The 14,242-nt window shown below is 43.0% G+C and overlaps 1 protein-coding gene across 7 annotated transcripts in view; it reads left to right on the top strand.

The window, feature by feature from the left end:
• Window positions 1–273: 273 nt before the first annotated feature.
• Window positions 274–14,242, top strand: part of LOC115093445 (actin-fragmin kinase-like) — a 256,956-nt gene continuing 242,987 nt past the window's right edge. For 3 of the 7 annotated variants that reach the window (XM_029605167.1, XM_029605168.1, XM_029605159.1), the window contains exon 1: window positions 385–650. The gene's annotated coding sequence lies outside the window, so the exon portion shown is untranslated. The other 4 variants (XM_029605161.1, XM_029605160.1, XM_029605163.1 and 1 more) reach the window with 4 other exon arrangements.

Raw genomic sequence — 14,242 nt, 5'->3', positions numbered from 1 at the left:
ACTGGTTGGGCCACGACTTCGATGGTTCACGCGGTTCTGCTGCCTATGCATAAATTGGCAACTGTGATAACCAGCGACACCATCACCACTAAGCCTGGCTCTTTTAGACTATATAGGGCATCCCCTACACTCTGGCGCGGGGGGGAAAAATCTGTAAAATTGGTTGGATAAAAAAAAAACAAAACACTCTTTGGCTTGAAAAAAAAAAGTGAAAGGAGCAAGAGGGTGGCGGTGGGAGGCTCAAGGCCAAGTTAACCTGATTGGCTGTGGGAGGACATTCCTGCTCATCCTCCGCTTTGGCTGAGGGCCGGCTCGCGCTAGTAACGGGATTCCGTTGACGGCGCGCGCCCCCGGCCGTTTGCGTCACGTACCCCTGAGGTAACGTCCGTTGGGGGCGGCGAGATTGGCTCTAGGCGCGCCGTGAGGGGGCGGCTTTTTCCCCGGCAGAGCTTGTCAGGGCTGCGGGCGAGCTGTATTTTCCCCGGAGGGGCTGAAACCGGAGTCTCTGGAGCTGCCGGGGCGTGGTCGTGACGGTTCTGGCGGGGGAGGGGGGAAACGCGTCGGAGCAGCGCCCTGGGTTTTGGAGTAGGAGGACGACGTGTGACTGCTGTGGTTCCCCGCGTCAGGCGAGGAGAGCTGGGCTCCTGTAGGTGAGCGCTCAGATTGACGGAGGGGTCTGAGGAGGCTCGTGCGGGACGGGCTGAGAGAGAGAGGTCCGAGCCCTCGGCTCTTGGGCTTCTCGCGGGTCCTCTGAACGGCGGCCGCCCCGGCGGGGGAGTAGGAGGCGCCGTTCCCTCTCTCGCGCAGGAGCCGAATCTTTATGCTGGGAGGGCCGGGGCTGGATTTAGGCACAGGGAAGTGCCTAGGGTGACAGAAATTCTGAAAGGAAAAAAAAAAAAAAGACAGGAGTCGGGCGGCACCTTATATAGACTAGCCAGTTTATTGACGCATGAGCTTTCCGGGACAGTGTCTACTTGGTCAAATTTCTAAAGGCACCCAAAAACTGACACTGCCCTGCTGCACTTAATTTTCGGGGTGAAATCCCGCACCCTCGTTATTCTCCCTCTGGGCACCAAAGCTGACCTGTGCGCACCGGGCTGCTTCAAAAGCTCCTGGGATGTGCCAGCGCATGCGGGAAGTTCTGGCTGCTGCCCAGCAGCTGTCACACAATGTACATATATCCGCATACCAGCTGTCACGTAATGTACATATATCCGCATACCCTTGAAAATGCAAAGTAGCTGTGTAAATGCTTTCGTTCCCCCTGGTGTGCCTAAGGTAAGGGTGGGGGTAAAAGTACATGTGAAATTGTTATGTGTTTCCCTGCCTAACCTCCAGTTTTTGTTTTGTTTTTTTTTCAGAAGGTGATGTATGTGCATAAAGCAGGATTTATGCATGCTAATCCTTTTGAAAATTAGCTACCCCCCCCCCCCCAAGTAACTGAAACACTGATAGCTACATATAGTTACTTAATTCATGGGGATGAGCAGATGCGAGAGGAAATTCTCTCAAACATAGAGGTGGTGCACAAGACAAAAACAGTGACAGAATTCAAAAGGGCACGACATAAACACAGAGGATCCCTAATGCTAAGAAGGCAGAAATGAAGCACTGGGGTAGTATGATGGTAGTTTTGAATGTGGTTCGAGTGGCAGTTACCCACACAGCCATTCACCTTGCTGGGTAGATTGGATAGACTATTGTTTTTATTTACCATCGCTTACTATGTTACCAGCCTGATGCCAGCACTAGCATGTTTACTGGGGATGTGCAATTATTTCAACTGTTTCGGTGGTAGGTATGTAACTTGCCAACTTTATAGTACATGGGTAAAAACAGATAGTATGTGTGTATTTTTAATAATGAGCTAGGCATATACTCTCTGTTTACCAAGTGTACTGATGAAACAATGCACATCCCTAATGCTTACTCCCTCTCTACCTCCTAGCCCCTGAGCCTGAGTGTGCAAGAAGGGCAATTGCTCTGGGTGCCAAGCTGGGAGCGGCATGCCATATCGCTCTTTTCAGTCAGCCTGAATCTGCAAGCTGAAAAAGGAAGAAGGGGGCATTGTTTGTTCAGTGATTGTTTCTTCCTCCCTCCCCCCCCCCCTTCCACCCATATGCAGTTTGATCCCAGGGTAATAGTGGTTATAGTTTTGTATCTTGTGAGATTTTTGTAACCAAAGAAAGTTATTGGTATAGGGAAGAAATAGCACCATCATGATCTGCTGAATTCTTGAACTGTTTCTCTTATGCACTGAACTTATAGGGAGTAACTCTCAAAAACATTTATACTTGTAAATGTAACTGCTATTGTAGCAATTTCCAAAAGCCCACTTACAAGGGTAAATTGCATTTACATGTGTAAAACCTGTAATTTTAAGTATGTAAATGCCTTTTAAAATCAGGCCATAGTATTTGTTACCCTGCTATTAATGTACTTGCCAGCCCTGTAAAGAATGTATGATTATATTCATTTGGGGCATATAGACTGCAAATCATGATTTCCTTCCCATTGATTTTCCCAAAGAAAATCAGAAATCTACCCTCTGTATCTTTTATTTGTGTCAACTGAAAATGAACATTCTTATTCGGTAAAATTGCTACCCTTCCCTTTTTTTCCCCGTTTACAGTTGAGAAATAGCACTCTTTTTACCCATTTCCTTTTAGGCTTCTTGCTTTCTATCTCTGAAAAAATGCATCTCTTGGATGCAGGCCACAGCTGCTTGTCTTTTTGTAAAGTTTGCATTATCTTTTTCCTTTTTATCGGGAAACCTAGACCATCAACATTCTGGGAAACAATTCTTATTTGATCACCCTTGAAAATATATTTGACTTAAAACCCTTGAACATTGCTGTAGTAAGGTGTGAGGTTCCCAGCTGCGCCTCCCACCAACCCGAGCATTCCCATTCTGAGACTTTTTTACTACCCAAAAATTTATCTCCTTCCCACCTCCTATATCGCCAATCTACACTTGTCACCTTGCATATCCCACCTCTTCCACCCCTTGCATCCCCCTTCTTGTCCCCCCTTCTTCCCCTCATTGCAACAACTCTCCTAATGAGAGCATGAGAGCTGTATATAATGTGTATGGGTGCCATCCCCACCAACATCTCCAAAGTCTCAGTTTAACGAGATAGTGGACATCTGCCACAAAAATACTGGTAGTATTTCTCTGTTCATTATAGTTTACCATAGCTTTATGATGAAGTCTTCCAAGGGTACTAAAATTCCAAAAAAAACCCGTGCATCATTTGTCTAAACATCCGGGTGAGGTTTTCTCTTCACCCTCTACCCCTGAGACCATTTCCGTACCCCTCAAATGACTAAAGTTCCCACCTAAAGAATTTCAACCACACAATCTCCGATTCAATAGGGCCATCTCCGGTATGACCCAAGAGGCTCCAGAACATCCTTGCTCGTAACTCGCATATTCACAGAAGGCTAGGACAGTCCTTGATTCTATCTGGGGACATTTCTGGCATGACCCTCGGGGATCCCACTGGATCAGCCTGGCAAAGTACCAGAAGAGAAGTTATGATGTCTGTGGATATCGCCTATCATATTAGACTCAACATTGCTTAAATTCAAAACAAACTTGTAAGCCAGGCATCTAAAACTTCCTGGCTGCCTGAATGCAAACCTTCCGATTGCCCAAAATTCTCTTGATCTTACAGAAGGACTTTATAAAGCATCCAAAAACCATTTTGCTTTCTCAACTTAATTGAAAATTTGAACTGTGTCATTATGCCATATCCGGAGACTTTCCGGGTATTGTAATGCAAACCTGATTATTTTTTCTGCGCCACTGATGTATTTATTTTTATTTATTTATTTAGCATTTTTTTATATACCGAGGTATAGCATAGTTGCCTTCACTCCGGTTTACATAAAGAACAACTTGTTACATTGAAGGATTTTTTAAACTTTAAATTTAACAATTATGGGAAATGGCATCAAAAAGAAGAGGAACTCATGTACATAGAGTACACAGGATAGGTACACTGAATAGGTAGACAGAGATAACTGAGTTCTTCATAAAAAGGGAGCATCAATAGCTTGAAACAGTTGAGATTGTCCAAGGGGAAAAGTGGAAGTTGAAAAGATGTACATATCGGATTAAACTCTCTGCGATTGGCTGACACTTGGAGCGAGTAATCTTGAAACAAACAGATGGAAAGATCTTGGTATTTTAACTCTCTCATCTTGCAAAATTTTTGCATTATCAGTTGCTTATGCACGAAGTTTAGAATTTTCACTAAGGTTATGCGCGGCCGAGTTTTGCCTTTGTGCTTGCTGCCCAAACGGTGTGCTCGTTTTAGCCACATGGAATTTTTCAATTCTGGGAGATTCAAAATATCTGGGAGCCACTTTTCCAAAAAGTCTGACAAGTTTTGTTCTGAAATGTTCTCTGGCAGACGGATAATTTTGATATTATTTCAGCTAGATCGGTTTTCTAGATTGTTCAGTTTTTCCTATTGTCATTTTCTCATCTTTTCCATTGTAATAATTCTCCCCTCATGGGCCACCGCCTCATCCTTGATAACTGAAATTTTTCCCTTGACATTCTCAATTCACGGATTCAGTTCTGATAGAGCTGATTTAAGATCAGCTATTTGCTTTGAAATTGAGGAGAGCTTATTACTTAAAGCCGTTACTATCACCATAGTCTGCTCTGTAATCATCTCCGAAGCTAGTGAAGATCCCTGTGAGCTCAGGCCTGCACTGGCCATTTTTCCCGTCGATAGCAGGGCTGAATTAGGCATGCTGTCATGGGACTGTCAGTCGGAGGCGGAGCTTCCCAAAGCTGATACAGAGCTTTGCTCTGTGTGGCTGTGCGTGTGTTCCCGCGCAGGAAGACAGATTCTCCTCAGTCTGTCTTTTCTGTGAGCGGGAACGCATGCGGAGCCACGACTCTCCTCAGATTTGGTTAAAAAAAAAAAAAAATCAGATTCCAGTCGGGCAAAAAACCATCGACTCAGTGCTGTGGTGAAACAGGCATTTAAAAGGGCTTTGAACATTAACAGAGATCTCTTGTTTTTGCCACGCAATCAGAGCACGGACATGACTTTAAATTGTATTCTGCCATTTTCTCCTTTAAGCTGTCCAATTTCCCATATTTTCGTAAACATTGGCATGCTCTATCTTTGCATAACCTTTTTCAGGGCACTCTCCGTTTCACACATCGGAGAGGAGCAAATTTACGTGATTTACTAACACAATCAGACTTCAAACCAGCATACACTGACCAACAGGTTGTTGGTGAACATAAACCGTGTGGACAATGCTCTGTATGTCCACTCACAAGTTCTGTAACTGAATTTATAAACCCCAGTACAGGCAAAAAATATGTATTGAGGAGCTTCTCAGATTGTAATTCAGAAGGAGTCATCTATATTATTTGATGTCCATGTCAGAAATTGTATGTTGGGAAGACTATTCGAAAAATTAAAACCAGAATCACTGAACATCGCTCTAATATTAAACACCTATGAGAAAATGCACCTTTGACTGACCATTGGACCCAGTGCTCTCACACTATTTCTGACATATTTTTCTTTGTGTTAGAAGTAATTAGTTGTCCTAATCGAGGAGGCAACTTCTCTGAGCATTTAATTCGCAAAGAGCAGGTGGATTTACATTCTAAATACCGTAACACCTCACGGACTCAATAAGGAACTCGAATGGACATATTTTACTTGATCATGATAGGCTCTGGTTGCCTTGATCTGGCTTGGCTGTCGTCTCCTGTACTCTGATTGGTCCTTACTGTTTTGGCGCTTTTTCTCAGTACTTTAAAAATACACTCGATGTAAACTCTTACGTGCTCCCTGCAAAATTTGTTTAAAGGAATATACGGTATGTAAAAGGTTTTTTATGTCCTGAGATTTGTGTTGGTCGGTTTGTATATCCATTATCTAACATAGTCCTTCATTTTATGTTTGTATCTTAGAATCGCTGTATAAGCATTGCTTGTCCCTCCCGACGCAGCCTTGGCGAAACACGGGTCCGTGTCAATTGCCATTCTCAAACAGTGGAGTTGCCAGACTTATGAATAATAAAGTCATTTGAACTTAAAGAAATCTGGGCTATGCAATCTTTTTACTGCACTTTCTGTGGGGGTGTACCAAGGACAAATGTAGACCATCCATAACAATATAATATTTTACTGCTCCATACATGGCCCCAGCCACCAATGTAACCAAAACTACTTGCTCTATACCATGTTTTGAACCAGATGTTGAAGTTATCTATAAGGCAGAGCCTTTCCTTCCCTTTCCTGGATGGAATAAATGATAGCTTTATGGAGCAATTGGTTCAGGAACCGACTAGTGAGGGAGCAATTTTAGATCTAATTCTCAGTGGAGCACAGGACTTGGTGAGAGAGGTAACGGTGGTGGGGCCGCTTGGCAATAGTGATCATAATATGATCAAATTTGATTTAATGACTGCAAAAGGAACAGTGTGCAAATCCAAGGCTCTCGTGCTAAACTTTCAAAAGGGAAACTTTGATAAAATGAGAAAAATTGTTAGAAAAAAACTGAAAGGAGCAGCTACAAAAGTAAAAAATGTCAAAGAGGCGTGGTCATTGTTAAAAAATACCATTCTAGAAGCACAGTCCAGATGTATACCACACATTAAGAAAGGTGGAAAGAAGGCAAAACGATTACCGGCATGGTCAAAAGGGGAGGTGAAAGAAGCTATTTTAGCCAAAAGATCTTCATTCAAAAATTGGAAGAAGCAAATAGGATAAAGCATAAACATTGGCAAGTTAAATGTAAGACATTGATAAGACAGGCTAAGAGAGAATTTGAAAAGAAGTTGGCTGTAGAGGCAAAAACTCACAGTAAAAACTTTTTTAAATATATCCGAAGCAGAAAGCCTGTGAGGGAGTCAGTTGGACCGTTAGATGATCGAGGGGTTAAAAGGGCACTTAGAGAAGATAAGGCCATCGCGGAAAGATTAAATGATTTCTTTGCTTCGGTGTTTACTGAAGAGGATGTTGGGGAGGTACCCGTAATGGAGAAGGTTTTCATGGGTAATGATTCAGATGGACTGAATCAAATCATGGTGAACCTAGAAGATGTGGTAGGCCTGATTGACAAACTGAAGAGTAGTAAATCACCTGGACCGGATGGTATACACCCCAGAGTTCTGAAGGAACTAAAAAATGAAATTTCAGACCTATTAGTAAAAATTTGTAACTTATCATTAAAATCATCCATTGTACCTGAAGACTGGAGGATAGCAAATGTAACCCCAATATTTAAAAAGGGCTCCAGGGGCGATCCGGGAAACTACAGACCGGTTAGCCTGACTTCAGTGCCAGGAAAAATAGTGGAAAGTGTTCTAAACATCAAAATCACAGAACATATAGAAAGACATGGTTTAATGGAACAAAGTCAGCATGGCTTTACCCAGGGCAAGTCTTGCCTCACAAATCTGCTTCACTTTTTTGAAGGAGTTAATAAACATGTGGATAAAGGTGAACCAGTAGATATAGTATACTTGGATCTTCAGAAGGCGTTTGACAAAGTTCCTCATGAGAGGCTTCTAGGAAAAGTAAAAAGTCATGGGATAGGTGGCGATATCCTTTCGTGGATTGCAAACCGGCTAAAAGACAGAAAACAGAGAGTAGGATTAAATGGGCAATTTTCTCAGTGGAAGGGAGTGGACAGTGGAGTGCCTCAGGGATCTGTATTGGGACCCTTACTGTTCAATATATTTATAAATGATCTGGAAAGAAATACGACGAGTGAGATAATCAAATTTGCAGATGACACAAAATTGTTCAGAGTAGTTAAATCACAAGCAGATTGTGATAAATTGCAGGAAGACCCTGTGAGACTGGAAAATTGGGCATCCAAATGGCAGATGAAATTTAATGTGGATAAGTGCAAGGTTATGCATATAGGGTAAAATAACCCATGCTATAATTACACAATGTTGGGTTCCATATTAGGTGCTACAACCCAAGAAAGAGATCTAGGTGTCATAGTGGATAACACATTGAAATCGTCGATGCAGTGTGCTGCGGCAGTCAAAAAAGCAAACAGAATGTTGGGAATTATTAGAAAAGGAATGGTGAATAAAACGGAAAATGTCATAATGCCTCTGTATCGCTCCATGGTGAGACCGCACCTTGAATACTGTGTACAATTCTGGTCGCCGCATCTCAAAAAAGATATAATTGCAATGGAGAAGGTACAGAGAAGGGCTACCAAAATGATAAGGGGAATGGAACAACTCCCCTATGAGGAAAGACTAAAGAGGTTAGGACTTTTCAGCTTGGAGAAGAGACGACTGAGGGGGGATATGATAGAGGTGTTTAAAATCATGAGAGGTCTAGAACGGGTAGATGTGAATCGGTTATTTACTTTTTCGGATAGTAGAAAGACTAGGGGGCACTCCATGAAGTTAGCATGGGGCACATTTAAAACTAATCGGAGAAAGTTCTTTTTTACTCAACGCACAATTAAACTCTGGAATTTGTTGCCAGAGAATGTGGTTAGTGCAGTTAGTATAGCTGTGTTTAAAAAAGGATTGGATAAGTTCTTGGAGGAGAAGTCCATTACCTGCTATTAAGTTCACTTAGAGAATAGCCACTGCCATTAGTAATGGTTACATGGAATAGACTTAGTTTTTGGGTACTTGCCAGGTTCTTATGGCCTGGATTGGCCACTGTTGGAAACAGGATGCTGGGCTTGATGGACCCTTGGTCTGACCCAGTATGGCATTTTCTTATGTTCTTATGTTCCTTGAACAAGTAATACTTTTGAAAAGGCAGTGGTCATTGCCATGTCTAATCTTCTTCCCTAGATTTTGGAAATCTTTTTGTACTGCAAAGGTACCATGTCTAGCAAGGTCATTGGTCCCCAGATGGATGTTAGCATTGATATCGGAGTATCTACTTTTTTTCCTGTAATTGCGTTGACTATCTGGTTGGGATTTATACTGGCTGAGGATCCTGGAAGGCATTTAACTGTTGTGTCCCCATCAAAATTATTTTCCAGATTGGTTCCTCTGAGTCTTCCAGTGGAAATAGCTTACTTTTGTGATCTTTGATAATGTTTGGTTTCTGGGTACACTGGGTGACTACATCCCTTTCAAACATCACCTCATTGTCCATTCCTGGAGCTTCTTTGTTATCCAATGCAAAAAAGATATTATGTAAGGGTAACTGTGTGGAGATTGGGTGTCTTTTTATCGCAGGCATTATTCTGCCAGATCAACTGAAATCCATTTATTCCTGGGTTTCTGAATTCTGGATGTCTGACTTCTATGTGGGAGTTATATTCAGGATGCTGCTCAGTTGGGGAAATTGGGTGTCATATAGTCATATGTCTTGTTCTGCCAGACTCCACTGTAAACCACTTATTCTTGGGTTTCTGAATCCTCTGTGGAAGCTGGGGGAGATATTCTGGATGCACCATGGAGGGGGAGGTTTTCTGAAACCTGAGCAATTCCACTTTCAGTTGAATCAGCTGCTTTTTCATTGCAGACAGCTGAAAGCAAATTGGCTAACCTTTAAGTCTCCAGATGGCCAGCCTTGGGACATAAGCACAGACTATTAGCATCTATAGCATGGAAAAATATCAACAATGTCTGCTGTGTGAGGTTACCCCAGCCTGCTTGGAAGCGTGATGCAGTCATACCACTGATGTTAGGATTGTAACTATGATACGCCATGTGGATTGATTGCCAGAGCATCACTGGTTTTAGGATGAGTGATATCTACTGTAGGAAAGAACCAGAGTGCCAGCACTAGGGGTGTGATATTTTGAGACAAAACCTGAATGGTATCTATAGAAGGTGTAAATCTTCCTTTTAATGTTATTTTAGCATTTTTGCAAGTTCACTGGAGACAAAAGAATGCTATTTTTTAGGTATTTGCTACAGTATATAGGGTTAGAATATGCCCAAACCCCTATTAGATTTTTTGTTTAAAAAAAAATAATAGTACACAGTGCACACTAATGTAATCACTGCATAACAAATAGGCACATACTATATGGAACACTGGTTTTGTATGATTGTGCTACTTATTTTCACGTAGATAAGCAGCTAAATTAGCCATGCTGTCTGGGTACGTCTTCCGTGCCACTAGGTGGCGGAGCTCTCTAAGATTAGTAAAGTCTTTCAGCTAGGTGCTCCCTCTTGTATCTTCCCACGCTTGCCTGAGGCTCCTCAGTCCCTTTTGTTTCGCGTGACTGTATGCACGCGGAGCTCTTTTCTTCTGAGAGGAAATTTTCTGTGAGAAAAAAAGAAAGCCATCAAACCACAGGAGAGTGAATCCAGCGAGATGCCTCGATCAGGGTTTATATTCTGTGCCTGTGGCAAGATTATGTCGGTCACTGATGGCCCCATATCTTGTTATTTATGCCTGGGTTCAGATCATGACCAGGCAAACTGTGAGGACTGCAGCCGCATGTCCCCGAGAGTGCAGTGTCAGCGAGCTGTCAAGATCCAACAACTAAAAACAAGATCATCGGGCCCTTATGTCCCTTAGGAGGCAAGATCCTCCTCAGGCCCAAAGAGGAGAAAGAAGTCCCCTTCTCACAGAATGGCTTCTTCAGTCGACACCCCCCCCCCCCGGTTAGAATACCCGCCGTCATTGCCCCGCCAAAAATTGGCACAGGGCATGGGGGATGTGTCGGTAGCATCGTGGCTGCATGCTACATCGACGCCGTTGGTGCACCGAAGCTCATTGCACCGAATTGGCGCCTCAACGCAAAGACAGCGGTGCGTCACATCCACATTCGGTCGACACACCATCGACGCACATTGGTACAGATCTCTTTCCTCTGCAGCCGAAGCCCAAGAAGCACACCACCGGTCATAAAAGACCTCGAGATGTATCTCCTCTACTAGTCAACTCTGGCCCGGATATCTCTCCTCCTCAATTGTCAGACATCGCATCATCTTCCCCAGGTGCACTATCTGGCTTCTCTTCAGTCTCCATCGGCCGTACTACCTCTGGCCGTCCAGAACCTGTACCTCAGGTTATCAGATCGCCAGGGAAGGTTCCACGAACTAAAGGCACACAGGCAGATACACTCAGGGCCGCCTTACCACCTGTAGCGGACCCACCTCTTTTGCCTTCTACCTCGGGATTAGCCAACCAAGCTATGTCCCAGATCACATCCATACTATCTTAGTTTCTACAGTCAGTGGAGCAGTTAAATCTGCCACCTCGACATATTCCAGCCGTATCACCGCCTGCTCCAGAAGACCCCGCTATTCCTGGTCCAGCTCCAAAAGACCTGCCAAGAGGACCTTCCTCGCCAATTGAAGAAACTTTAAATATGGATTCTTCATCAGGCTCATCAACGGGTTATCCGTCCGACCCAGCCGAGGTCCCGCCTGAACCTGCCTCTCTACCAGAAGACCTCACTTATTCCCAGTTTCTAGAAAAAGTAGGTCAAATGCTCATTGTAGAGACAAAGAAAATCCTGGATCCACGACAGGAAATGTTAGGGATTTTAAAAATCTTCAATACTCCAAATGAGCCGGTAGCACTCCCGCAACATTCGGTATTGACTGCACTAAGGGAGAAGGTATGGGATACCCCGCTATCCACTCCACCAACATCACGAAAAATAGACCTAAAATACTGCATGAAAGACTCCCTTCTCCCCCCCGCCCCCTTCTATTCGGCAGTTCAACTCCCACATAATTTGATAGTGGTTGAGTCTGCTATGCAGAAGGCAAGGAAGTCGCGACTTCACTCAAATGCACCACCAGCTAGAAATAATAGATCTCTCGATGACTTCGCAAAAAAGTCATTTCAATCTGGTATGCTAAATACACGTATACAGAACCATGAATTCTACATAACACAATATCTGTTTGAAAACTTACAGGCTCTGAAACCACATTTGTAACAGGGATCCCCAGAGACCACTTTGCCTGCAGATTACTACAATCTAGAAGAAGGTCTGCGACACCTCTTTTGGTCTATTTACGAGGGATTTGAGATTTCCTCCAAAGCCTCTGCAAACTTCATAGCAGCAAGACGCCTTGCATGGTTGAGATCCAGTGCCATTAGGAACGTCGTACATAAGTCAGCGAACCTTCCATGCCGTCCCGATAATCTATTTGGGGATAAATTTACCAAAGCTCAAAGAACAACAAAAAACAGCAGCTCTTTCACTCACATCCCCTCATCAACCTTCCACATCCAAGCGTCAATATTCTTCTTCTGCTACTTACAGAAGAACCAACTTCAGAGCCTATAAGCTGTACTCATTCTATAAGCCTCTAACCTATCAGCTTTCCAGGCAACAACCTTACCAACACCAGGCACCATGCCAACGTTCCAGAGCCCCTCGTCAACAAGCTGACCCTCAACCCTCAAAAACCCAGCCGGGGTTTAAGAACTACTATTGCCACCGATGCAGACACCTCTAGTAGGGGGCAGATTGTTCCAGTTCCTTCCAGGCTGGAACCACATCACATCCGATCAATGGGTCCTGACAATAATAGAACAAGGTTACTCTCTCCATTTCGCATCCCTCCCAACCCTCCCGCACTTAATTCCTCAGAAGCATCAAACAGCACATTGAGGACATCTTCTAGGTTCACGGCGAACCTAGAAGATGTGATAGGCCTGATTGATAAACTTAAGAGTAGTAAATCGCCTGGACTGGATGGTATACATCCCAGGGTTCTAAAGGAACTAAAAAATGAAATTTCAGACCTATTACGGTAGTAAAAATTTGTAACCTATCATTAAAATCATCCATTGTACCTGAAGACTGGAGGATAGCTAATAATGTAACCCCAATATTTAAAAAGGGCTCCAGGGGCGATCTGGGAAACTACAGACCGGTTAGCCTGACTTCAGTGCCAGGAAAAATAGTGGAAAGTGTTCTAAGATCAAAATCACAGAACATATAGAAAGAAATGGTTTAATGGACAAAGTCAGCATGGCTTTACCCAAGGCAAGTCTTGCCTCACAAATCTGCTTCACTTTTTTGAAGGAGTTAATAAACATGTGGATAAAGGAGAACCAGTAGATGCAGTGTACTTGGATTTTCAGAAGGTGTTTGATAAGGTTCCTCATGAGAGGATTCTAGGAAAAGTAAAAAGTCATGGTATAGATGGCGATGTCCTTTCGTGGATTACAAACTGGCTAAAAGAAAGGAAACAGAGAGTAGGATTAAATGGACAATTTTCTCAGTAGAAGGGAGTAGAGAGTGGAGTGCCTCAGGGATCTGTATTGGGACCCTTACTTTTCAATATATTTATAAATGATCTGGAAAGAAATATGAAGTGATGTAATCAAATTTGCAGATGATACAAAATTGTTCAGAGTAGATAAATCACAAGTAGATTGTGATAAATTGCAGGAAGATCTTGTGATACTGGAAAATTGGGCATTGAAATGGCAGATGAAATTTAATGTGGATAAGTGTAAGGAGATGCATATAGGGGAAAAATAACCCATGCTATAGTTACACAATGTTAGGTTCCATATTAGGTGCTACCACCCAAGAAAGAGATCTAGGTGTTATAGTGGATAACACATTGAAATTGTCGGTTCAGTGTGCTGCGGCAGTCAAAAAAGCAAACAGAATGTTGGGAATTATTAGGAAGGGAATGGTGAATAAAATGGAAAATGTCATAATGCCTCTGTATTGCTCCATGGTGAGACCCCACCTTGAATACTGTGTACAATTCTGGTCGCCGCATCTCAAAAAAGATATAATTGTGATGGAGAAGGTACAGAGAAGGGTGACCAAAATGATAAGGGGAATGCAACAGCTCCCCTATGAGGAAAGACTAAAGAGGTTAGGACTTTTCAGCTTGGAGAAGAGATGGCTGAGGGGGGGATATGATAGAGGTGTTTAAAATCATGAGAGGTCTAGAACGGGTAGATGTGAATCTGTTATTTAGTCTTTCAGATAGTAGAAAGACTAGGGGGCACTCCATGAAGTTAGCATTTGGCACATTTAAAACTAATCGGAGAAAGTTTTTCTTCATTCAACGCACAATTAAACTGGAATTTGTTGCTAGAGGACGTGGTTAGTTCAGTTAGTATAGCTGTGTTTAAAAAAGGATTGGATAAGTTCTTGGAGGAGAAGTCCATTACCTGCTATTAATTAAGTTGACTTAGAAAATAGCCACTGCTATTACTAGCAAAGGTAACATGAAATAGACTTAGTTTTTGGGTACTTGCCAGGTTCTTATGGCCTGGATTGGCCACTGTTGGAAACAGGATGCTGGGCTTGATGGACCC

This window comes from Rhinatrema bivittatum, chromosome 6 (genome assembly GCF_901001135.1).
Source record: "Rhinatrema bivittatum chromosome 6, aRhiBiv1.1, whole genome shotgun sequence".
In the NCBI taxonomy this organism is placed as follows: domain Eukaryota; kingdom Metazoa; phylum Chordata; class Amphibia; order Gymnophiona; family Rhinatrematidae; genus Rhinatrema; species Rhinatrema bivittatum.
This window is presented reverse-complemented; position numbering and strand designations above follow the sequence as displayed.